At 38.3% G+C, this 24,350-nt stretch overlaps 1 protein-coding gene and 1 pseudogene across 1 annotated transcript in view; both read right to left on the reverse strand.

Annotated features, from left to right (window-relative positions):
- Positions 1–24,350, reverse strand: part of SCFD2 (sec1 family domain containing 2) — a 374,115-nt gene that overhangs the window by 274,916 nt on the left and 74,849 nt on the right. The gene's annotated exons all lie outside the window — the stretch shown is intronic.
- LOC117022565 (glutamate dehydrogenase 2, mitochondrial-like) lies at positions 16,075–17,702 on the reverse strand (annotated as a pseudogene).

Below are 24,350 nucleotides of genomic sequence, written 5' to 3' on the forward strand. Positions count from 1 at the left end.
CTGCCCCCAATGCCTTTTCATCAAGGTCTTCTCAATGTTGTGATAGTTTCCTTTTTCGAGACTTAACAGAAAAACTAGACCTATAATTACCACCAAATTTCCCTCAAATTGAGCTAAACAATGTACATTTGAGTGGCCAGTTGGGACATAATTCTTCATAATTATTGTACAAAAGAGCCCAAGACAGTTGCAACAAGGTAATTGGCTAATGGAAGAGCACCAGGTACGCATTTCCTTGAAACATCTGTTTGAAACTCTGGGTCATTTGAAGAGTACGTAAAATGGTCCTATCTTCTAATTAGTTTCTCACCAGCCAAAATAGCATTGCCAAAGTTGTTTTAAGTAGTATGCAGGGTTCTTCTAGAACAAAGCTGATGTAACCACTCAGGTCTTCCAAAGGCAAGCATTATTTCATCTCTAAATGCTGGCATTCATGACAGAGAAGGGGGCAGCATATTTTCTTTTAATAGCATATATTCATTATTATTTTAAGACATTTCTCTGTCACCTATAGTCAAAAAGAGTCCCGACAAACCTTATTAATTTTGTTTTTCACTTTCTTGCCTCCCTCCCTTCTTTACGTACCTGATGACTGAGTGAAGAGCTGACCCAGAAATAACCAGGTATGACCTTTGGATTGTGTGGTATAACAAGAAATATATTTGGTCTTTGTCTCAGGTTGCTGCACAGAGGTCCTAAATCCCTCGGAATTTCCTGAGTAAGGAGAGTGTCTTTTATTATTCATAACAAGCCCCTTGTGATGATCACCTCTGAGTATAGGCTAAAGAGGTGACTTAGGGTGAGATCCCTAGGTAGCCTCAGAATGGGAATTGTCATCCAAAGACCAAATGAGTCAAGGGTTATAACTTTCTGCCCCACCCACAGTCCTATAGGGAGGGAGGAGGGGCTGGAGATTGAGCTCTATAAAAACTCTTGAACAAAGAGATTTGCTGGGCTTCCAGTTTGGTGAACACATGAGCTTTCTGGGAGGGTGGTGCACCAGAGAGGGCATGGAAGCTCCATGTCCCACCAACCCCCATACTTTGCCCTATTCATCTCTTCCACTTGGCTGTTCTTGAGTTGTATCATTTATAATAAACTGGTAAATGCAAATAAAGTGTTTTCCTGAGTTCCATAAGCCATTCTAACAAATTATTGAACCTGCAAAGGGGGCCGTGGGAACCTCTGACTTATAGTTACTCAGTCAGAAGTACTGGTGGCCTGGAACTTGCAACTGGCATCTGAGTGGGGGCAGTCTTGTGGAACGGAGCCCTTTTAACCTGGGGGATATGATGCTAACTCCAGGTAGATAGTGTCAGAAGTGAATTGAATTATTGGACACACAGCTGATGTGTAAACAATTGGAGAACTGATTGGTGTGAGAAATCATCCTCAGTTGTATTTCCAGAGAACAGACGGGTTGAATCTGGGTTGTCTCTCATATGACCAAGGACAGAATTTCCAAGTGTATTATCAGCTGGGGCTGCCATAACAAAATACTATAGACTGGACTGCTTAAACAACAGAAGTGTATGTTCTCACAGTTTTGAAGGTTGGAAGTCCAAGGTCAGAGTGCCAACATCGTTGGACTTTGGTGAGGGCTCCCCTTCTGGCTTGCAGATGGCCACCTTCTCACTGTATCCTCACACAGTAGAGAGAAAGAGAGCGAGGTCTCTGGTGTCTGTTCTTTTTCTTTCTTTTTTTTTTTTTTTATTAGTTTCAGGTACACAAGACATGGTGTCTATTCTTATAAGTACACCAATGCCATCCTGAGGGCCCCACCTCACGACCTCATCTAAATCTAATTATCTCCCAACGGCCTCATCTCCAAATACCATCACACTGAAGGTTAGAGGGCTTCAACATATGATTTTTTTTTTGGGGGGGGAAGGGGAAGGGACAGACACAATTCAGTCCATAGCCTTGAGATTGTTGCCCCAAATCAGAAATACAGCTTGTATTCATATAATAATATTTCTTTCTATGGCGACTATTCTGCCTCTGAACCCTTCAAACTAGGATATAAGAAACTGAGTCAACCTTAGAGTCATTGTAATAGAGGTTCATCTTAATTCCTACCTAGCAACTACTGCTGCTCTTCCCACCCCAGCACCTCCAAATTCACCCTCAACAAAAGACTCATTATGAATGTGAATCTCTGAAAATGTTGAACTGTTAAAGTGAATTACAAATGATAAAAATTACTACAGCATCCTGATATAATCAGATTTGAAAGCAAAATGTAAGCGCGATCTTGGTGACTAATAACAGAGTCTTTTCCCTACTTAAGGCGAAACCAATAATCAGTTTCTGGTAAAAAGATTGTGGGTTCCTATTTGGAAAATCAGGAGATAGGATAAGCACTCTGCTAATAACTGAAAGAAGTTTACCTCCACGAAGTAGAAAGTCTCTGGTTTTAATAAACTGTGTTCAGATCAAGTCCTGACTATATATTTACTGCTGAAAGATAAATGCAGATAAAAGTACATTTTTTTAAGAGCATAAATTTAATCTACATGATGACCTGTGTAACTTCTAATAGACTCAGTTTCATAAAACACATATGTGTGCCTGCAAGTGCATGCACACACACACACACACACTCACTCACTCACTCAGTGAATTTACTTTAGTCATTCATTTCTATGCATCAGAAACATATAAATCCATTCTCAAAATCAAAAGTTACAAGTTTTAATAAAGTTTTAGTATTTGCTAGAAAATATAGTTGATATCATCATTTATAATAGGAACACAGATCTTAACCAGAGACAGTATAGCCAAATATTCCCTTTAGTTTGTGTTTGACTCTATTGAGATCAGGGAGGTGTGATAGAATATTTGAAAGTAGGATTTTCAATTTTAGAAAGATCAAAAGAATTCAGAGTTAAGATGGAAGATTATACATATACATCTCAATATGCTACCTCCCAAAACCCCAGTAAAATTCCAGAAAAAAAAAAAAAAAGAAAAAAAAAGTTTTTGTTTTTTAACAAATAAACCCACAGGTACAAAGAAAACTGGGGAGGAAATAACAGCAACAAAATTTTGGAAGCTTGAAAGTCAATGCATAGCAGTTAAAGGATTTAGGAGACTAAGACAGCCAAATCCTAACTGGTGGGAGGGGTGAGATGGAAACGTATTCACACCACAGAGTTCACAAAAGGCTGGTAGCAAGGGGTTCCTCAGAAGATGAGAGGGAACTGGAGTACAATAATAATAAGCGGGATGAAATCGTCTGAGAAGTACTTGGATCCATAAGTCCCTTCCAACATTTCACATCACTTGGCAATTGCCTTTCTCTTACCTTGGGAGCAGACAGGTTTATTCTCTGGAGAGAGTAAAACAAAGGGTTTTGGTCTAGGGATAACTGGCAAAGATGTGGAAACTAAATGAACACACACCCAAAGCTGGATGCTAACATTACCCTCCTGCTATGGTCTGAATGTTTGTGTCTTCCCAAAATTCATATGTTGACATCCTAATCTCCCAAGATGATAATATAAGGACGTGGGACCTTTGGGAGGTGCTTAAGTCATGAGGGTGCAGCCCTCCTGAACGGGATTAGTGCTCCAGAGAGATCCCTAGCCCCTTTCACCAGGTGAGGACCCAACAAGAGGTGCTGGCTACGAACCAGGAAGAGGGCCTTCACCAGGATGTAACCATGCTGGCTCCCTGATCTTGAACTTCCCAGCCTAAATACAGTTCTGTTTATAAGCTACCCAGTGTGTAGCATTTTGTTATAGCGGCCTGAATAGACCTAGACACTACCCTTCCTCCACATGGCTCTCAGAAGATACTCCAGACCTTTTCAATTCCAGACAGAAAATTGGAAGGGAACTCTTTAGGAAAATACTTCTAGCTCAAGAGAAAAGACCTAATACTGATTATTATGGTTCACCAGCAAACAGCTCACCTGATCACCTATAGTAAAGCTCAAATCCACAAGCCTACCATAGTTGGAGCATATCCAATCAGCGTTTTAGACATCTACTCTTAATTCTTACAAGCAGGAATTATCCAACATCTGAAGAAAGCTTCTAACATAGAAAATGGAGAGGAAAACAACTTAAAAAAAATTTAAAAGGCACTGTGGAAAAACCATGCAGAGGGAAGATATTGTATCCATAAAACAAGAGCAAAATGCTATTTAATTAACAATAATTATTATAAACAGAGTGCACACCTGCACATATATAAACACAAAGAACTTCTGAAATTAAAAATATGATAACAAACATAAAGTGCTCAATAAAAAGCTTGCAAGATAAAGTTGAGAATATTTGCCAGAAGGAGAACAAAAAAGGAAACCAACAAAAGAAATAGAAAATGGGGGGAAAAAGATTCAAAATTAGAAGAGTAATGAATGGCCAATTCCTCTCTGAATAGAAGACTGTCCCCTTAACAGTTCTTCCCTCTATTGCTAATAGTGGGGTCAGAAATAATTTATAATGAACATAATTTCACTATATAATCTCTGCTTCATTCATTCTTGGATACATGCCCTCACTATGTACTCAGCTAATAAGCTGTCAGGGAATATCTGCTACTGTCAGACACTGTGGTAAGTCCAGGGAAAAGATGACGAGACACGGTCTATCCGTGAGAAACTATCCTACAGAGAAATGACAGACAGTGATCAGAGCCCTTACGTTGTTTTGCAAGTGACTTTAATGTCTCACTCCATTTTTTAAAAATATAAAGTTAGAAATAGTAGGTGATGCATTTTGAGTGTCGTTTATACAAAAAGTAGGATGGAGGCTTCCAATCAGCAAACTCTGGAACTACAGTACAAATTTGGTGAATGAGTGGATATACTTTATATAAGTTAAAAAATGTTGATGTGTGTATGCATGCATCTTTTTACCATTCTCTGTTTTAAACTTTTTGAAAATTAACCTATCAGCTTCTGGCCCTGATCACTGTGGATAAGACTCCAACTATCGTTTTAATTTCAGAAACTGGGTTCACTCATTCCCGATGAACTCTTAAGTTATTTTCATAATATTGAGTTGAACTCTTTCCTGATGGCACTGGGTGGATTCTATTTGACTCTAATGCTTGAGATTCTAGTCTCTAAACTGTAGGCAGCTAGGACGATGGGGGGTGGGGAGAAGTGATGGTGGGGAGAAGGCTGCATGAGGGGTTGACACAAAAGTGACTGGAAAGATTTGTTTAGGCCAATAGTTCTCAAACTGTGGTCAGGGACCCTGGGGAACCTTTTCAGGGGGTCCACAAGGTCAAAATTATTTTCATAATAATACTAAGACTTTTTTCACTCTCATTCTCTGAGGAGCATACAGTGAAGTTTTCCAGAAGCTATGAAACATATGATATGACAACAGATTGAATGCAGAAGCAGATAGGAGAATCCAGCTGCCTTCTATTAAGCTAGACATTTTAAAGAGATTTGCAAAATGTAAAACAATGCCACTCTTCTCACTAAATGTTTCTGTTTTAAAAAATATAGTTATTTTTCATGAAAAATGTGTTATTTATATTAACATGCAATGATTTATTATTGTTATTTTTAATGAACTAATAAGTTTTTTTCATTTCTCAGTTTTATTTTCTAAGGTGGTTCACGTGGATATCCCTCATAAACAAAAGCTCTCTAAGGCCCATAATAACGTTCAAGAATGTAAAGGACTCCTATGACCAGAAAGTTTGAGCTTCACTGGTTGAACTATATACTGAAAGATCAAAACTGCCAGCTAAGGAGTTTGAATTTTAGGCTTAATGAGGCCATTTTCTACTTTCTAGTTTATTACTTCATCTTCACTTTTCCTTCCCTTCTTTGGGTGTCTTATAATATTAGGTGGGAAGTATCCTCGCAAGCTAAGTTTCTTCCTGTTGAATTTTAAATTACTTGGGTATTGCACCTCTGTTCCTTCTTCTGGGAAAAAAAAAATTTCCAGAACTTAATAGAATTCACTGTTGGGAAAACATTCTCCTCCTCTCAAAACCAAATGCTCCTTTCCTTTGCCAAAGTTGGAAAAGTTAACCACATATTATAGCTTAAAAGGGACCAGGACTTGCAAGAGTCAAAACAATACAAAATGTGGGAATCATGTTTATGTTGGTGTATTCAGTGCACTCAAGTTGATACAACCATGATGAAACCCTGTCAGCAAGTATTTGCCCATCTCACTTCCCAAACGAACAACAATGTTCAGATCAGGCTGGAGAGAGTATCGAAATCAAAAGACAGCAAAAAGCTATTTGCACATGAACAGAGGACACTACAATCAAGTATTAAGGAGACAGTGAGTGAGTGGGTGTGTGAATGTGTGTTGGGGTGAAGGAGAGAGGAGATAAGAAATTATGGACAAATGACTAATGTTCATTAAGGTACAAGGAGAAATGTTCATATTAGACATGGAGGTTTGGAGTAGTTATTTTTTTCTTAATAATTTTTTTATTTTTCAATTTTAGTTGACATACAATATTATATTAGCTTCAGGTGTATAACATAGTGATTAGACATTTATATAACTTATGAAGTAATCACCACAATAAGTCTAGTACCCACTTGACACCATACATAGCTATTACAATATTATTGGTCATATTCTCTATGCTATAATGTATATCCTCATGACTATTTTATAATTATCAATTTGTACTTCTTAATTTCTTCCCACCCTTTACCTATCCTCCCAATACCCCTCCCATCTGGCAACCATCAAAATGTTCTCCAAATCTATGAGTTTGTTTCTATTTTGTTTGTTCATTTCTCTCTCTCTCTCTCTCTCTCTCTCTCTCTCTCTCTCTCTCTCTCTCTCTCTCTCTCTCTCTTTCTTCTAAGATTTCACATATAAGTGAAATCATATGGTATTTGTCATTCTCTGTCTGATTTGTTTCACTTAGCATAATACCCTTAGGTCCATCCATGTTGTTGCAGATGGCAAGATTTCATTCTTTTGTATAACTGAGTAATGTTCCATTGTATATATGCACCGCTTCTTCATCCATTCATCCATTGATGGGCACTTAGGTAGCTTCTATATCTTGGCTATTGTAAATAATGCTGCAATAAACATATGGATGCATATGTCTTTTTGAATTAGTATTTTGGGCTTCTTCAGATAAATACCCAGAGCTGGAAATTATGGGTCCTTCTTTGTCTCTTGTTGTAGCCTTTGTTTTAAAGTCCATTTTGTCTGGTATAAGTATTATTGCCCCAGCTTTTTGTTTTGCTTTGTTTCCATTTTAATTGTATATCTTTTACCACGTCTTTACTTTCAGTTTCCGTGTGTCTTTCAATCTGAAGTGAGTCTCTTGTAGGCAGCATATGTAAGAGCCTTGTTTTCTTATCCATTCAGTCACCCTATGTCTTTTGATTGGAGCATAGAATCCATTTGCATTTAGAGTAATTGTTGATAGATAGTTAAAATGTCCATACTCCCCAAAGCAATCTACAGATTCACGACAATCCCTATCAAAATACCAACGACATTTTTCACAGAACTAGAACAAATAATCCTAAAATTTATATGGAACCATACAAGATCCCGAATAGTCATGGCAATCTTGAAAATGAACAAACTTGGAGGTATCACGCTACCTGATATCAAGTGATACTACAAGGCCATAGTAATCAAAATAGTATGGCATTGGCATAAAAATAGACACATAGATCAAAGGAACAGAATAGAGAGCCCCAAAATAAACTGACACCTATAGGGTCATTTCATCTATGACAAAGGAGGCAAGAATATACAATGGGGTAAAGACAATCTACTCAATAAATGGTGTTGAGAAAACTGGACAGATACATGCAAAAAATGAAAGTGGACCACCTTCTTACTCCATATACAAGAATAAAGTCAAAATAGATTAAAGACTTAAATCTAAAATCAAAACCATCAAATTTCGAGAAGAAAACAAAGGCAATAAACACTCTAACATTGCTCTTAGTAATTTTTTCTAATATATCACCTCAGACAAAAGAAAAAAATAAACAAATGGGACTACATCAAACTAAAAAGTTTTTGCACAGCAAAGGAAACCATCAACAAAATTAAAAACCATCCTATGGAATGGGAGAAGATATTTGCCAGTGATACATCTGCTAACGAGTTAATATTCAAAATTTATAAAGATATCATATAACTCAACACTGAAAAAACAAACAAACAATCCAATTAAAAAATGGGCAGAGGACCCAAATAGACATTTCTCCAAAGAGGACATACAGATGGCCAATAGACATATGGAAAGATGCCCAACAACACTAATTATCAGAGGACAAATTAAAAACACAATGAGATATCACCTCACACCTGTCACAATGGCTATCATCAATAAATCAAAAAACAAGTGTTGGCGAGGATGTGGAGAAAAGGGAACCCACAGGTATTACTGATGGTATTGCAAATTCGTGCAGCTACTATTGAAAACAATATGGAGGTTTCTCAAAAAATTAAAAATAGAACTACTTTATGACAGAGCAATTCCACTTTTGAGTATTTATTTGAAGAAATCAAAAACAATAACTTGAAAAGATATATGTACCCCTATGATCACTGTAGCACTATTTACAATAGCTAAAATATGGAATCAACCTAAGTGCCAATCAATAGACAATCGGATAAAGAACATATGGTACATATGTACAACAGAATATTACTCAGCCAGAAAAAAATTAAATCTTACTATTTGCGACAACATGGATGGAACATAGAGGTTATTATGCTCAGTGAAATAAGTCATACAGAAAAAGGTAAATAACATATGATCTCACTTATATGTGGACTCTAATAAAACAAATAAATGAACAAACAAAAGAGAAATAGACTTATAGATAAGACAACAAACTGATGGTTACCACATGGAAGCGGGGTTGGGGTGCTGGGTGAAAAAGGTGATGGAATTAAGAAGTACAAATTGGTAGTTACAAAACAGTCACAGAAATGTAAAGTACATCATAGGGAATATAGTCAATGATATTATAATAACTATGTATAGTGCCAGGTGAGTATTAGACTATTGGGGGATCACTTCGTAAATTATATAAATGTCTAACCACTACACAGTATATTTGAAATTAATATAAAAATAATATGAATGTCAACTGTAATTCAAAAATTAAAACATTTTCAAATATAGTAATTGTTGATAAATATGTAGATATTGCTGTTTTATTATCCACATTTTTTATCTTTTTTGTCTTCTTCTTCTTAAAGAAGTCCCTTTAAAATTTCTTGTAATACTGGCTTGGTGGTGACAAACTCCTTTAGCTTTTTCTTGTCTGAGAAGCTCTTTATCTGTCATTTGATTCTAAATGACAGCTTTGCCAGGCAGAGTTATCTTGGTTCTAGGTCCTTGCTTTTCATCACTTTGAATATTTTGTGCCAATCCCTTCTGACTTGCAAAGTTTCTGTTGAGAAATCAGCTGACAGTCTTATGGGCACTTTCTTGTAGGTAACTAACTGCTTTTCTCTTGCTGCCTTTAAGATTCTCTCTTTGTCTTTAACCTTTGACATTTTAATTATGACGTGTCTTGGTGTTGGCCTTTTTTGGTTCATCTTGTTTGGGACTCTGCATTTCCTGGGCTTGAATGTCCATTTCCTTCACCAGGTTAGTGAAGTTTTCCATCATTATTTCTTCAAATAAGTTTTCAATTCCTTGCTCTCTCACTTCTCCTTCTGTTACCACTATGATGCGAGTATTAGTACTCGTGATGTTGTTCCAGAGGTCCCTTAAACTGTCCTCATTTTTTTTTGGATTCTTTTTTCTTTTTGCTCTTCTATTTGGATGTTTTCTGCTATCTTATTTTCCAAATTGCTGATTTGATTCTCTACTTCATCTATGCTACTATTGATTCCCTCTAATATATTCTTTATTTCAGTTATTGTATTCTTTATTTCTGACTTGCTCTTTTTTATATTTTCTGTCTCCATTTTTATGTATCCTATCTCTTTGTTAAAGCTCTCATGGAGAGCATTGAGTGTCCTTATACCCACTGTTTTGAACTCTGCATCTGGTAGATTGCTTGTCTTCATTTTGTTTAGTTTTTTTTCTGCAGCTCTATTCTGATCTTTCATTTGAGACATTTTCTTTGTCTCCTCATTGTGGCTGCCTCCCTGTGTTTGTTTCTATGTATTAGGTAGAGCTGCTATGTCTCCCAGTCTTGGTAGAGTGGCCTTATGTAGTAGGTGTCCTGTGGGCCCAGTGGCACAATCTCTCTGGTTACCTGAGCTGGGTGTTCCAGGTGTGTTCCTTGTGGTTGTGTGTGCCCTCCTATTGTAGTTGAGCCTTGATTGATGTGCTGTTGGCACATCAGTGGAAAGGACTGACCTTCAGGCTGATTGGTTGTGAAAACTGGCCATGACTACAATGGAGGAGTTTCTGTGCAGGGACCTACCCTACAGAGTGGGATATGCTTTAGCACGGCTCTGGTGCCTGTCCAGTCTGCCCTTAGGGTGTGCCTTTTGTGGAGGGGGTTGGGTGGTGCTCTGGTATGGTCTGAAGCTGGCCACCAGGTATGTTGGTTCTGGGGCCTCTTTGGAGAGGCTCTGTTGTAGGCCAAGGTCAGCCATCGCCTGTGCCTTGCCCAGGGCCACTTGTTATGAGCTACAAAGTAATCTGCAGATGGCTGCCACTTGTGTGGGCCTTGGAGTCACCTGGGAGAAGCTAAGCTGCAAACTTGAGCTGGCTGCCACAAGTGCCAGTCTTGGGGCTGCTTAGCAAGAGGTACGGGACATGCTGAGGCCAGATGCTGCTTGTTTGGGGTTTGTGCATCTTTGAGAGATTTTAGGAAAGTCTGCAGCATGAGCCAAGATAGGCCATTTGTATGGAAAAGCCTCTGGAAGCAGCTTGGGTTGGCCCACAAGTTGGGTGGGACAGGATCTCAGGGAATCACCAAGGCGGGGTAAGTGTTGTTAGCCAGGTTGCTGGAGACTCTGATATGGCATCTGCCTGCAAGTGCAGGCTGCATCGGGGGAGGGCTCAACAAAGGAACAATGGCTTCTGCCAGCACTTCTGTCTGGGAGAAAGCTGCTCCTCCAGTCCTCATCCTGAAACTAGACAACTCACTTCTTCCCCATATATCCCTGGTGCCTTTTGAGGTGCTGCCCAATCAGTGAGTAAGAACCAGTGAGCCCATCAGTGAGTAAGTTCATCCTTGAGCCTTTTAAGAGGAACACCTGGGACTCCAGACACTCTCGTCTCACTTAGCAACAATTTCCACTGGTTTTCATAGCCAGAAGTTATGGGGACTCCTTTTCTTGGCACTGGAAACCCAGGCTGGGGAGCCTGGTGTGGGGCTGGGACCACTTGCTCTTCAGGGGAAACCTCCACAGCTGAGATATCCTGATTTTTAATGGTAACATGTGGGTGTGGGACCAGCCTATTCTGTGGCTCCACTCCTCCTTCCAGACTTGATGTGTCTTCTTTTGTATATCCTTAGTTACAGGACTTATATTTTCAACTAGACTTCAGGTGATTGATTCTCAGTGATGATTGTTTTGCAGTTTAGTTGTAATTTGAGGTGATCATGGGAGGAGGCAAGCAGAACATCTAACTACTCTGCCATCTTGGCCGGAGGCCTCTAGAGTAGTTATTTTTATAAAATTGCTACATAGGATCATTTGTTATCTTGAAATGATGGCAATTTTTAAAAGGAAACCAATTGAACCACTTAAATTATGCTTCACAAGTGAACCTTAACTCATTTGCAATGATTACATCAATAATTTTTTAAACCAACACGTTGTACTTTTTCTATCTTGTTTACAAATATAGTTGATGTTTATAAAAATCCTATCCATAACTAGGTACAGGTAGACAGTGGGCCAAGGAAAATATTCTGCTGTATGTATCAGTAGGGCTGTTCCAATTACTAAAATGTTGAAACACTTCTGTAACAATGATCAATGAAGGGTATGTAAACACATATGGTACACATACTTTCTAGCAATGATGATTATGCTAGAATTATTTCATAGGCTTAGTGTAAAAAGCATTACCTTTTTACAAAGTTTAAGACAACCCAACTGTCTAAAGACAACCCAATTGTATATAAGATTTCAGACATAATTGTAAAGACAGAATTCAATATCACTATCTTTTTAATGTTTTATTGCTGCAGGTGTACAGGGAAAAAATTCCTTTTGTAGATGTAGAGTGCCAAAACAAGAACTCCAAAACCTTCTTTGGAACAGAGTAAGAAAAAAGCACCTCAGACTTAATTTATTTCTCTTCAGGGACCTGACTTTTGATACAAAAGCCGGCCAAAATTAAAACCAGAATGAGTAAGATCTCCAAAATCTATGTGCTTTCAGTCAGGCCCTGTGAAAAACCTCTCATCATAAGTCTTAAGTATTCATACACAAAAACTTCATGCCAGTTTACACTAAAAGAAAATTCGAGAATTAGATGTACAAGCAAATAATGCAGCATGTTAGAGTACCAGTGCAATTCTGCTTCAAAGAGCTCTAAAAATCTTTACATTTATCTAAATAATGCCATATTTTTTCTCAATGCTTAACATAATTTTAAGACATACTAAGATCGAAATAATAAATAATAATGGTTTCTATCACTACCGCTACTACCAGAGCCTATAAGACCTCAAAATCTGTCCCCCACCTTCCTTACCACACCTCTCTGTGCTCATCCCCCCACTACCTACCTACACTAACACCCCAACAGTGGCCTCCCACCTGCCTCAGGGTGTTTGAACTTCCTGCTGTCCCTGCCTAGAACCTCTCTCCCCAGATGGCCCCAAGATGGCTCACGGCTCGCTCCCTCTCTTCATTTACGTCTCTACTCAAATGTCACTTCTTCTGAAATGTCCAACCCTAACCACATGGTATATGATATCACCCCCAATCCCCATGGCATATTATCCTCATGACGCAGATCTATTTTTATCATAGCACTTATCACCAATGGTGATACTCAAATTATCTTTTCCCCCTACTAACCCCCCCCCACGGAGTGGGTCGGCCGCTTACAGCAGCAGCTCTCACAAACCTCGGGCTGCTCACCGCAGCCCAGCCCCAGGGAGAGCTGTTGTTCACAGTCTTAGCTGTAGAGGATGCAGCTCACTGGCCCATGTGGGAATTGAACCCGCGACGTCGGCGTTAGGAGCACTGGCGCTCCAATCACCTGAGCCATGGGGCTGGCCCCATACTCAAATTATTTAAGAGCCAGTATGGCAAGGCTATCAATCAATAGAACAGATGCTATAGACAACAGTATATAAGTTTACATATAACTTACACACTGTTCAGTTTATAAACTCATTATCATACTTGCATATTTGTTTGTTTACATATTTATTTGTTTGTTTGCTGTCTCCTTAACTAGAATGTAAGTTCTATCAGCGAAGGCACTTTGTAATATTCACTGCTCTCGTCCTAAGACATAGACTATGACTAGTAGTCACAAAGTAGGCACTCACTAATTCTTTGTTGAAATAAGTAATTGAGTACTTCCTGTGTGTCTACGTGTTAATATATTCTAAAAAATTATCAGAAATATAAAGAATCTTCTTACATGAAATGTAGTCAGGTATTGAGTTATTTGAAGACCATATAAATGTAACCCCTGCACAATTTTACAGCATTAGATACAACAAAACAGTTAATAATAACACGTTACTAACCATAACTCAATATCGTTGATGACTTAGAGGTCAATTGCAAGGCTTCACATACATAACAAGAGTCCCAAAGACTCTGTCCAGCTCTTACTGATTCTAGTATTGAGGGTTGAGGGGAGGGCGAATCTCCCTAAGAAAAATAAATATGTCTTACTGAAATAAAACATTTGAAACCCTGAGTTAAATTACATGTAGGGGTATTTGAAATGCTATCTTTGCTTTCAAAAAAGCAAAACAAATTTCCCGTGCAGGAAGTGGTAGAAATGAATCTCAGCTGTATCGTGGTGTTTATTTTGATCATAGACAAGAACTAGTATTGATTAAATACTGGCAAATAAGGAGGTAATGGTAGGAACAGCAGCAGAGTAATAGCAGGAGTAACATAGTATCTGCAATGGTCAAATCTATCTTTCGAATATCCATGAGTTAGCAGGCACTGTGCCTAATGCAGGGTATACACATTCTTTCTAATGCCAAGAACCACCCAAAAGCCACCCCAATTACACAAATGAGGAAAAAAGGGGCTTAGAAACATCAAGCAACTCTCTTTGGAGACTTGAGAGTGAGGTAATATTGACCATTACAGAACCTCCTTAAGGAAAGAGAAGAAAATAATAGCCACATTTGATTGATGAAGAAACTAACAAGCAAAGGATTTAAAGACTGAAAATCAGGTCTGACTTCCATTCACAAGAGTCTTTGTCTACTGAGACTAAATTACCTCGTACATTCTTAATTTCGCCAAGTTCTTGCCTCATAACAAAAATTATAAAATTAAATTAAAACCCCATTGAATCCAAATCTAAATTAAAAAGACCTTGCTAGTAAGTATTGCTTCTTTTTTTTTGAAAAGGTAGACTTTTTTTCCCTATTTTTCATCTTGATTGCTTCCTGTACCAATAACATAGGAGTATATTGTAAAATATGAAAACACTATAGAAGAATATAATTAAAACGTCACTGTCCTCCCTCACCCATCACAATCCCATCCTTCTCCCCATACTCACTCAAGAGTTAACAGCTATTACAGTGTTGTCGCTAGAAAAGGTAGACTTTTAATAACTGCCTTTATCACCAGGTTAAGTCTAAGTTGCAAAGTAGTTAGACATTTCTGAAAGGATATCACTGTTAAAAAAAAAGTGAGAAAAGCTCATTTGTACATAAATAATATCTAGCACTTCATTGGGACAATACTATTCAAAAGGGCCTGGCAAAATAACTCCCAAACACACTAACCCTAAGTTGTTGTCAGGCCGCTGTGAATGAAATTGTGTGTAGAATGTGAGCCTCTGAAGAGAACAGAAAGTCAGGGTGAGTCGGGCCATTGGCAAAGCTCCGAGTCACCAGTCAGACTCCAAAGAGGGAGCCCATGTGTTTTTTTCTGGGACACTCTATTTGAATTATTGTTCAATCAGTCACCACAATAGATTTTCAAAAGAGAAGACCAATTAATTAACATGATAAGGGGGGTCATGGCATTCCTAGGACTGTATGTCATAACTGTGGTTAGTAAATTTTGACAGTCTTAAAAATAGCCTCAATCATTTGCTATTGAATGATATGTATGAAGATAATTTAACTCTCTATTGGACTTTTTGTTTTGTGGGACAATAGTATGCTATTGATAAGCCATAAATGATACTGTTTATGTTACAAAAATACTAGCTTTTCTCATTCACTATGTTTATACGCATTCATTGCCTGAGTCAAGATTAGGCTTGTGAAGTGATTAAAGGCAATTTTATTACAGTAGCATGTACTTATTTTATTCTAAAAGAATAAAACGCATAAAGAGAAACAGCTTTTATTTTTGTTTACAATCTGTAAAATTGAGCTTTTTTGCTGATATAAAATACCAAGAACTCACTGGAGGACCATGCCAACCTTCTGAAAATGCCACACACCTGCTTTTTAAGTGTGTCAGAGTTACGGCACATCTCAGACTTCTCCAGAGCTAAAGCAACAAGTAACTGACTCCTGGAAAAGAGGTAGTTTCCTTGGCCGCAGCTCTGACGGCTGGGAAGCAGCCACAGAACAAGGCAGTACAGCCAGATAGAAGAGACTTTTTATGTAAAGGCAAACTACCCAAATGACTCTGTGACATGGCTAATTTCTACTTTCACACTCATCAGCATTGTACATGAACCCCTAACCTTAATTTCTTTTTTCTTAAGGGGCTGGTTTGGATTGACTTGTTGAGAATGGTGTCCATTATTTATCTTATTAATATAAGACCTAGTCTTATTTTACTATAAGACCCGGTCTTATATAATATAAGTCCGGGTCTTATATTAATTTTTGCTCCAAAAGACACATTAGAGCTGATGGTCCGGCGAGGTCTTATTTTCGGGGAAACACGGTAAGTCATGAGAGAAAAAGATTTCTATGATTACATGTAAACTTGTGATAGGTCTACAGATACAGCGGTGAAGAAGGGAGTGACGAGGTCAGCTACAATCCAGCTATGTGCAGGTCATACTGGCTTCAGGGTACACCTTGAAGACTTTCTCAATGGCAGTGACACGCGCAGCTAGCTGTTCTCAGGTCCGATCCCAGGTTGTACTTCATGGCCGTGCACTCCACAGTGTAGGCTAAGGCAGAGTGCACGATGTCCTTCTCGGATGCCCCCAATATCCTGGCTTGGAACTCTTCTGTGGGTACAACTGGAATAGTTCCACCGTGCTTTCCAAATTTTCTTTCCAAACTCTCTTGAACAGACATGAGCCAGTGGTAGTTAGAATCTCTCATATTTTAAGATCAAATGGTCATAGCTGACATGATTTAGGTTCTTCAGCCACTCAAAGTAAGATACTGTCACTCTTCTAGCAGTCAAGTACAGATGTGGAATAACCATAATGTTCCTCTCCAGCAAAATCTTATCAGTTTCTGGAGTTGTCTGTCCATTGGCACCTTCAGCAATGAACTTCGTCAATTGCTTCTCGCTGGCAGCAGGGATCAATTATGTCACAGTCGGCCTCCGAGATGCTCCCTTCATAAAGCTTTGCCTTGGGGAAGCCCAGGATTGATCCGTGTTGCAATTTTAAGTCTTCCAGTTCTTTTGGGTCAATACGATATGGATATGCTCCCATCAGATTTACCAACACTGACACATTTAGCCCCAAAGTGATGCAAATATCCCATAGAGTGCAGACTCACATTACCAAATCCCTGAACAACAAATGTTTTATCTCCAAACCCTGCTGTCGTTCCTTAAATAGTCATGTAAGAAGCTTCACACTGATGAAGTTTTCGATGCTGTGGACAGTTCTCTGGCGGGTTGCAGAGATCCATCCATGGATTCCACCCTGCCTGGCGGGCGTACCAGTGACAAGGCATGGCCATTAATATCATAGTGCTTGACGGTGACAGCACAGGTGTCAGCAACCCAGGCCACCACCTGCTCATGGGTGCTCATGTCTGGGGCAGGCACATCCACGCCAGGACCCATAAAGCCCTTCTTTGCCAGCTCCACGGTGAACCTCCTTGCGATCGTTTCCAAGTCATTATCCGTATAGTTCTTGGGATTGATCTTAACACCAGCTTCGGCACCCCCACATAGCACATCAACCACTGCACACTTCTGTGACATCAGAGAAGCCAAAGCTTTTACTGCGCTCACGTCAGTACTGTAACCGGAGACCTCCCTTGCGGGGTGTATGGTGCTGGCTGTGCGGGGCCAGGCAGACCTTGATGACCTCCCAGGAGCCGACGCTCAGACGGATGGGGAAGGACGGGCTCTGCACACGGTTGCAGGGCTCGGTGGTCCACAGGATGCCGCGCACCCAGTTCTGCTCCTGCTCCTTTTGCTCCCTGCTCTCCAGGGTCTCGAGGTCCTCCACGACGCCGGTGCCAAGGTGGAAGACGCCCTCCACAATCTTGAACAAGTCAGTGCTGTCCTCGTGGTCGGCAGCTATAGTGTCGCCAAGAGGGCTGCGCGAGCCTCAGCAGCCGGGGGGTGGCGGGCTGCCTGTGCACCGGCTGCAGCAGCTCCGTGGAACCGGCCTCCGAGACCAGGGCTGCGGGGCCAGGCGCCGGACGGCAGCAGCGCTTTGTCCAGGCAGCGGGTCGAGGCCTCAAAGAGCAGCTCCATCTAGGACGTTTGGGGAGACTCGGAGGGAATAGTCACTCTATTCTTGACAATACTACCACAGTTTGGAATGTTTATGCCTCCCGTCTCTAAGTCCTTCTCCAATGGTGGTTTATGATATGAATTCCCATCGAATGGCTATTGTCCAGATTTGGGATACAATTTTAAGAATATGATTCCATTGTTTGCTTACTTTTTTGCTTATTACCCATATGAACTTCAAGTCTAGACTATTGTACTAGAAAAGAAAAAGTAAATTAAGATTAAAATGGCATTGCCAAGAGACAAATTGGGGGAAGGTTCAACAAGATTAATATTGATGGAAGGAGGTGATTAAGATCTGAGGAGGAGGGAAACCCCAGCAGGTCTGCAAGAAGAGGCAGCAGAGGAACAAAACCCAAATCTCTGCTTAGCAACACATGGGACTGATTCTGTTCATTTTGTCCCTTTGCTCCTGGTACCTGACATTACTTTGAAAGAGTCAAATTTCAGTATCACTGAGTTTCCTTACCACATTGTTTTCCCATTAGGCTTATTACTGAAACAGCTTTTCACAACATCAGTTAACACTTTGGAAATCTGTTCCTATATAACCATCTTATCTGGATTATGTCTTTCCCTTTTGCCCCTGCTTTGTTTCTTTAACACAAGAAAAATGGCACAAATCTTAATCATGTTCTAAAACAGTGAGAGAAGCAACAATGAGTCAGGGAGTTAAGAAAATAAAACTTTGGTGTTGAAACACAGAATCTTGATTGTGTCACCAATACAAAATTGCACATGTATGTGCTCTAACATTCTCCTCCAAGCTTTGATGGAAGAAATCATTTTTAATTGACTGTTAAACATATCAATATGAGTAGTTGCCAAACAGCTTAATTGTTATTTTTATCCATGGGACGGTGGATATTGGCTAGGCTAAATGTTAAAATTATTAATGATAAACATTTGCTAATGATATCTTGAATTTACTTTTCTATTTGAAGTTTTTATTTCATTTAATAACTTATTGCGATAACTACTTTAATGACAGTTCTGGAGGAAAAAAAAAGACTTGGAAGTTCAACACAAATTAAATTCATTAAAATTAGAAGAGCTTTTCCAAATAGCATTTTTTTCCCCTCTAATATTGATTCCAAATGACTTGCCCAGTATAATAAGTCAGTGCGAGTTCTGGTTACCATATTTAATCATGATTTCAGAGATATGTCAAAACATCAAAGGGATATCATCGCAAGTACAGTAATATGCTGGAAGAAAAGAACTGGTTCCAAAAAGCTTAAAGCCGTAATTTGTATTGTGTCTTATTTAATTATTGTTATCTTTGAAAAGTAATATAATTTCAGCTTTATGCATTTAATTTTGGACCCAGATATTTGTAGACATGGGCAGTAGCAGATTCTACAGAAATGTATTTGTAGTACCTCAAAGGAAACTTTGTTTTTTTCCCCCAAAAGAGCATGGACTGGTCACCAGATGTGGAGGCCATATGGCACAGGAACAGGAGAGCCCCAGGACAGTAAGAATGAAACTAATAAGCCCAACAGGCAGGAACAACCACTCTGAGATGATGGACAAATGTTTGGTTCTGTTGACTTTCATATATATATATATATATATATATATATATATATATATATATATATATTTAAGCCTAGAAATATAGCTTGGCCAGTCATTTTCTCCAACTCTTTATTGTTTGGGCTTGAAAGGAAATTTATCCATGTGTAGTTTATTACTTGGTCTGAATTCTGTCCTTTTCACATACAATTCATGTTGAAGTTAAAAGAAAGAAAACTGAATCAGGAACAGATAGTAAGATTGCTTTAGCTAGCGAACAGATCCATTTTTTACTGTAACTCCCAAGGAATTATTACAGTTAATCAGTCACAAAGACCTGTATGTTCTGTTTTCTGCGCTGTCTCTTGAATGTAATCCTTCCCTCCCCAATCCTCAGCCCTTTCTCCACAAATGCGCATCTTACACTCGAACCCTGCCACGTTAAATGATCCTGAACTCTGTGTCTCTGAATATACAGCTCCCACGACTTTGAGTGCCTTTTCCACCCTTCCCTAACTGGTAAACTCCCCTTCATCCTTTAAAATATAGTTTACATATCAACTGTTCATAAAACCTTGTTTGGCTTGCCCAGACAAAATTGTCTTTTTTAATGCTTTTTTTAATGAGCCACTATGAATAAGCCCACTACTACATTTCTGTTCTAATGAGAAAGGAACAAAGATAATACTGATGGCAGCTGACACTTAGAGAGGGCTCTATTTATGCCAGACACAATGTTAAGTACTTTATGCAAATGATCTCATTCAAGGTTATGAACTTCATATATAAAGAGCTCTTACAAATGTACAAAAGATAATACAATTGCATTGTAGACTTTGCAGAAACAAGAAAATAGAAATCACTCAATCCAGCTGGGGTAGATAAAAGATGGTCACAAATTCTTTGGTTCTCCTTTCCATGGGGAATGGAGTCTAACGTTTTCCCCTTGATTTTGGACTGGTCAATAGACGTGATATTCTGGGACTTCGGAGCCTAAGTTATAAGAATAAGAAGTCTTGCAGCTTCCACCACCAGTTCCCCGGAACACTTTCTCTGGGAGAGCTGAGGCTCCATGTAAGAAGAGTGACTCCCCAGAGACTGCCACGCTGAAGAGGCCATGTGCAGGTGCTGCAGCTGAGCCCATCCTTTCAGCTGTCCCCACAAGGTCCAGACGTGTGCCTGAGGCCCCTGCACCCTCTGAATCAGCCTGTCTACCAGCTGAATATGACCAAGTCACTCATTAGCTACCACGTGGAGCTGAAGAATTGCCCAGCTGAGTTCTGCTTGAATTCCTGCCACACAAAATTGTAAGCTATAATAAAATGCTTGTCGTAGGCCAATAAACTTTAGGGTAATTTGCTATGCAGCAATAAATATTGGAAAACCTACTACTCATTGAAAACTATGATAACCATTTTCATGTATTTTTTCATTATTTCTTCTAATTTTGTCTATGTGCCTAACCTCCTTCTACTTGTTTTCATTGTTTTTGTTTGACAGAGGTGAGTTCATACTCTTTGTACAGTTTTGTTTTTCATATCCATATGAATAAACGTTTTCCATTGACACTATATTATTAATATTTCTTCACCTCGTTAAAACTATTCGTTAAGAACTTGCTTTTAATGACTACATTCTGCATTCCATTATTCTCCTGTCGTGGAACATTTACGATGTTCCTAATTTTGTGTTATTATAAATAAAATTGTGCTGAATATTTTTCAAAGTAAATCAGACCAGTATGTCTGATGGTATCCTTAAGATTAATCACTAGAAGTGAAATTACCAGGAAAGATGTTAATTTTTTAAAGGGGCTCATCATATATTGCCAAAGTGCTTTGACAGAATTACTCTCCCAATAGTAATGTTTCTTGATGACCATGCCATTGAGCTCTACCCAACACTGAATTGTTATTTGTTAATCTTTGCTTATTTGAAGTGGTAAATTGCTTCTCAGTGTAGTCTGACTTTACATTTTTTATTACTAGGAAAAGTGAACTTTTTTTTCATATGCTTATTGGCCACTATTATTTCTTCATCAGTAAAATGGCTGACCACATTTTTCTTTTACTTTTTTTTTTCTGTTGAACGATTGTTTTTCTTATCCATATAAATGGATTCTTTACATGTCATGCATATTAATCTTTGTCTTTATGGCAATACTTTTTCTATTTTGTTCGCCTTTTATAGAGGTTTTGATTCTTTAATATCATATATAAAAACTTTAAAGGTAGTAATAATGGCTAAAATTTATTGTGTTTTCTATGTGATTGGCAAAGGGCAGGTACTTTACATAATTATTATATTCTAAAGATTTAATTAGTTTGCTTTTATTTATTGTTAAGCCTTTCAATTTACAGATGAGGAAACTGAGGCTTAATGAGAGAAATAATTTCCCACAAGATCACTCAGTAAGGTTGGGGACAAAATTCAGATCCAGGATCATCTGATTTTAAAGTCCTTTCCCTTTACCACTAAGCCATAGTTTCCATATTTGGCAATTTCCCCCTTTGTGATTAATTCCATGGCTTTTATGTTTAGAATGTCCTTCCCTATTCCATGATAAACCATATGCTTACCAATATTTTATAATAGCTTTCTTTTGGTTTTGGTTTTAAATTTACCCTTTTTGTACAGCAATAACTCCCCACACACCAATTATTCTTGTCCATTTATTGGTCTTCCTTTTCTCACTGCTTTATGGTATTGCCTTTCTTAAATTCATTAAATCACTAAAATACTCCTGCATCTGTTTCTGAACTATTTTGCAATATTAGTATTACATTATTAGTAATTATTGTTTATGAGAAGAGTGGTGGTTATTATTGAATTAAAAGGGTAAACATAAAAATGAAAACTAAAAATATGCTAACAAATATTGATAAACATTAATATATAATTGGCATTATATATTGATAAGTATGATAATTATGTGGGCTAATTGTACAAGTCTTTCACTCAACATTCTTGTTTTTCAGCTTTTTAATGGCTATTTTTTAGAATAACATAAATTCTTTCTTTTTTAAGGAGGGCGCAGCTCATAGTGGCCCATGTGGGGATCCAACTGGCAACCCTGGTGTTATTAGCACCACATTCTAACCAACTGAGCTAACCGGTCACCCCCGATAACATAAATTCTTAAAAAAATCATTCACTGGAATTCTGACATTGCATTAAATTCGTAAGTACAGAGGAAGTTTTTATTGAACACCTATTATGTTCCAGGTGGAAAAACAGCAGTAAACAAAACATATATGATCCCTACCTTTGGAAGGCTGAGGAAATACAAATAAATTGGACAATAAAAAGACAGGACGATCAGTGCAAAATGATGGGAAGCACCCACAAAAGGCAGCTAATTTGGACTTGAAGGGTGAGGAAAGGCGTTCTGGATGGGCAGAGAAAGGGATCCAGTGAAAGAAAAGAGCACTTGCAAAGATATAGAAGACAATGGAATACTCAGATTTGCATACTGAGATCACTCAGTATGCAAGTATGTAGCTAAGTATCTCATTGAAACAGTCCCTTCTACCACCAGAAACCAATCAATCTACAAAAACCTTTCTATCACTAACAAAATTATTTTTAACACTCCTTACACAGTTGTCAGGTGATTGCATTTTTTTCTATGGGTTATTTACCCCAAATTGAAAGAAGAAAGTCCCAGTGGAGGTACATTTGAGAAATCTCCTAGCTGTTAAGGACGTTCTGAATCTTCTTACTCCTTTTTACCGTTCTGAATTCCTGAGGAAGAAGATGGAGCATGTGGTTTCCAGAATGGAAGATGGCTGGTATGGGTGAGCGCCTCTTCTGGCTTCTTTATTGAGCATCCCCTGTTCTTCAATAATAAAATCCTTCCTATCACCACTCAATAATTTTGTATAAAAATGCACCAGTTGTAATTTCAGCCATCTAAAGATGACAAAATTAGGTACACTTTGAGAAAAGAGCATTGCATATGAGAGATACCAATATGAATTTTTAAATTAAGAGGTTAAAAAAAAGCAAATAGTTCATTGATTATGCTGTTCCTCAAAGCTAACAGTAAAATTTGTCTGTGTGTACAATGTTTAGAAAAAAAATTTAGGTCTTAAATCCGGAAATACAATCTATAGAGACAAGTTGTCTATAGAGAGGATTTGAGATAGAAGGGATTCTTACAAAGATCACTGCTAAAGTAATTCCCAACAATGAGAACCTACAGTTGGTACTTACAAACAGGGCTGAGATTTCTGAAGTGAATGCAAACAATAATATAAAGTCTTTGCAAGAACTCAAAAGACTTGTTGTTTGGATAAAATCTCACAGTACTAGAACATCCAGCCTTTGGAGATCACACTAGAGGGGAGCCTAAACCCTCAATTCCTATATGTATTACTCATCATTCATAATATGTGACTGCAAAGTGGTAAATAAAATGAACTTGATATACTGGAGGGGCTTGCTCCTTGAGAAAATTCCAACGTGTGTTATTTATTCATCAAGCAAAAACAAAGAATCACTTCTGCAAAAAATAAAAAATCATGAGCCTGAATTTTATATTTCCTGGTAAATTGATGTACAGAAGATTTTCTTATAAATAGGCAGAGCTGCACTTTCCATCCTATTAATAGATATGTAGCTTGACAATGACATTTACTTAACTTCAATTTGAAAATAAGCTTTTCAAGGCAGTGTAGTGTAAATGTTGACAGCACAGATTTTGTGGTCAGGCAGAGCCAGGATATAATCCGCTTCATAACTTATATATAACCTTAGGCAGACACTTAACTTCTCTAAGCTAAAAGGATGTTTCCTCATCTGTACAATAGTCCCCGGAACTGTAAGGTTTGAATAAGATAATGCATGTGAAAGCACTTCAGCCTGGTTCCCAGCACTTAGCAAGAGCTCAGTGGTGGTAGATGAGGTTGTAGTAAGAATCAATTATCTTGCAAGTTCAGTATAAACATCTCGTAAAAACTTCAGAAAGATATCTCAAAGTGAAAGGTGAAAGTGGGAGTGGTTTGGCAAAAGAAAGTTTTGGACAAGATTTGACCAAGTTATAGAAACAATCTGCTGCACCCTCCTCCTCTATGACCTTTCACCACAAAA

Source organism: Rhinolophus ferrumequinum, chromosome 5 (genome assembly GCF_004115265.2).
Source record: "Rhinolophus ferrumequinum isolate MPI-CBG mRhiFer1 chromosome 5, mRhiFer1_v1.p, whole genome shotgun sequence".
Lineage (NCBI taxonomy): Eukaryota > Metazoa > Chordata > Mammalia > Chiroptera > Rhinolophidae > Rhinolophus > Rhinolophus ferrumequinum.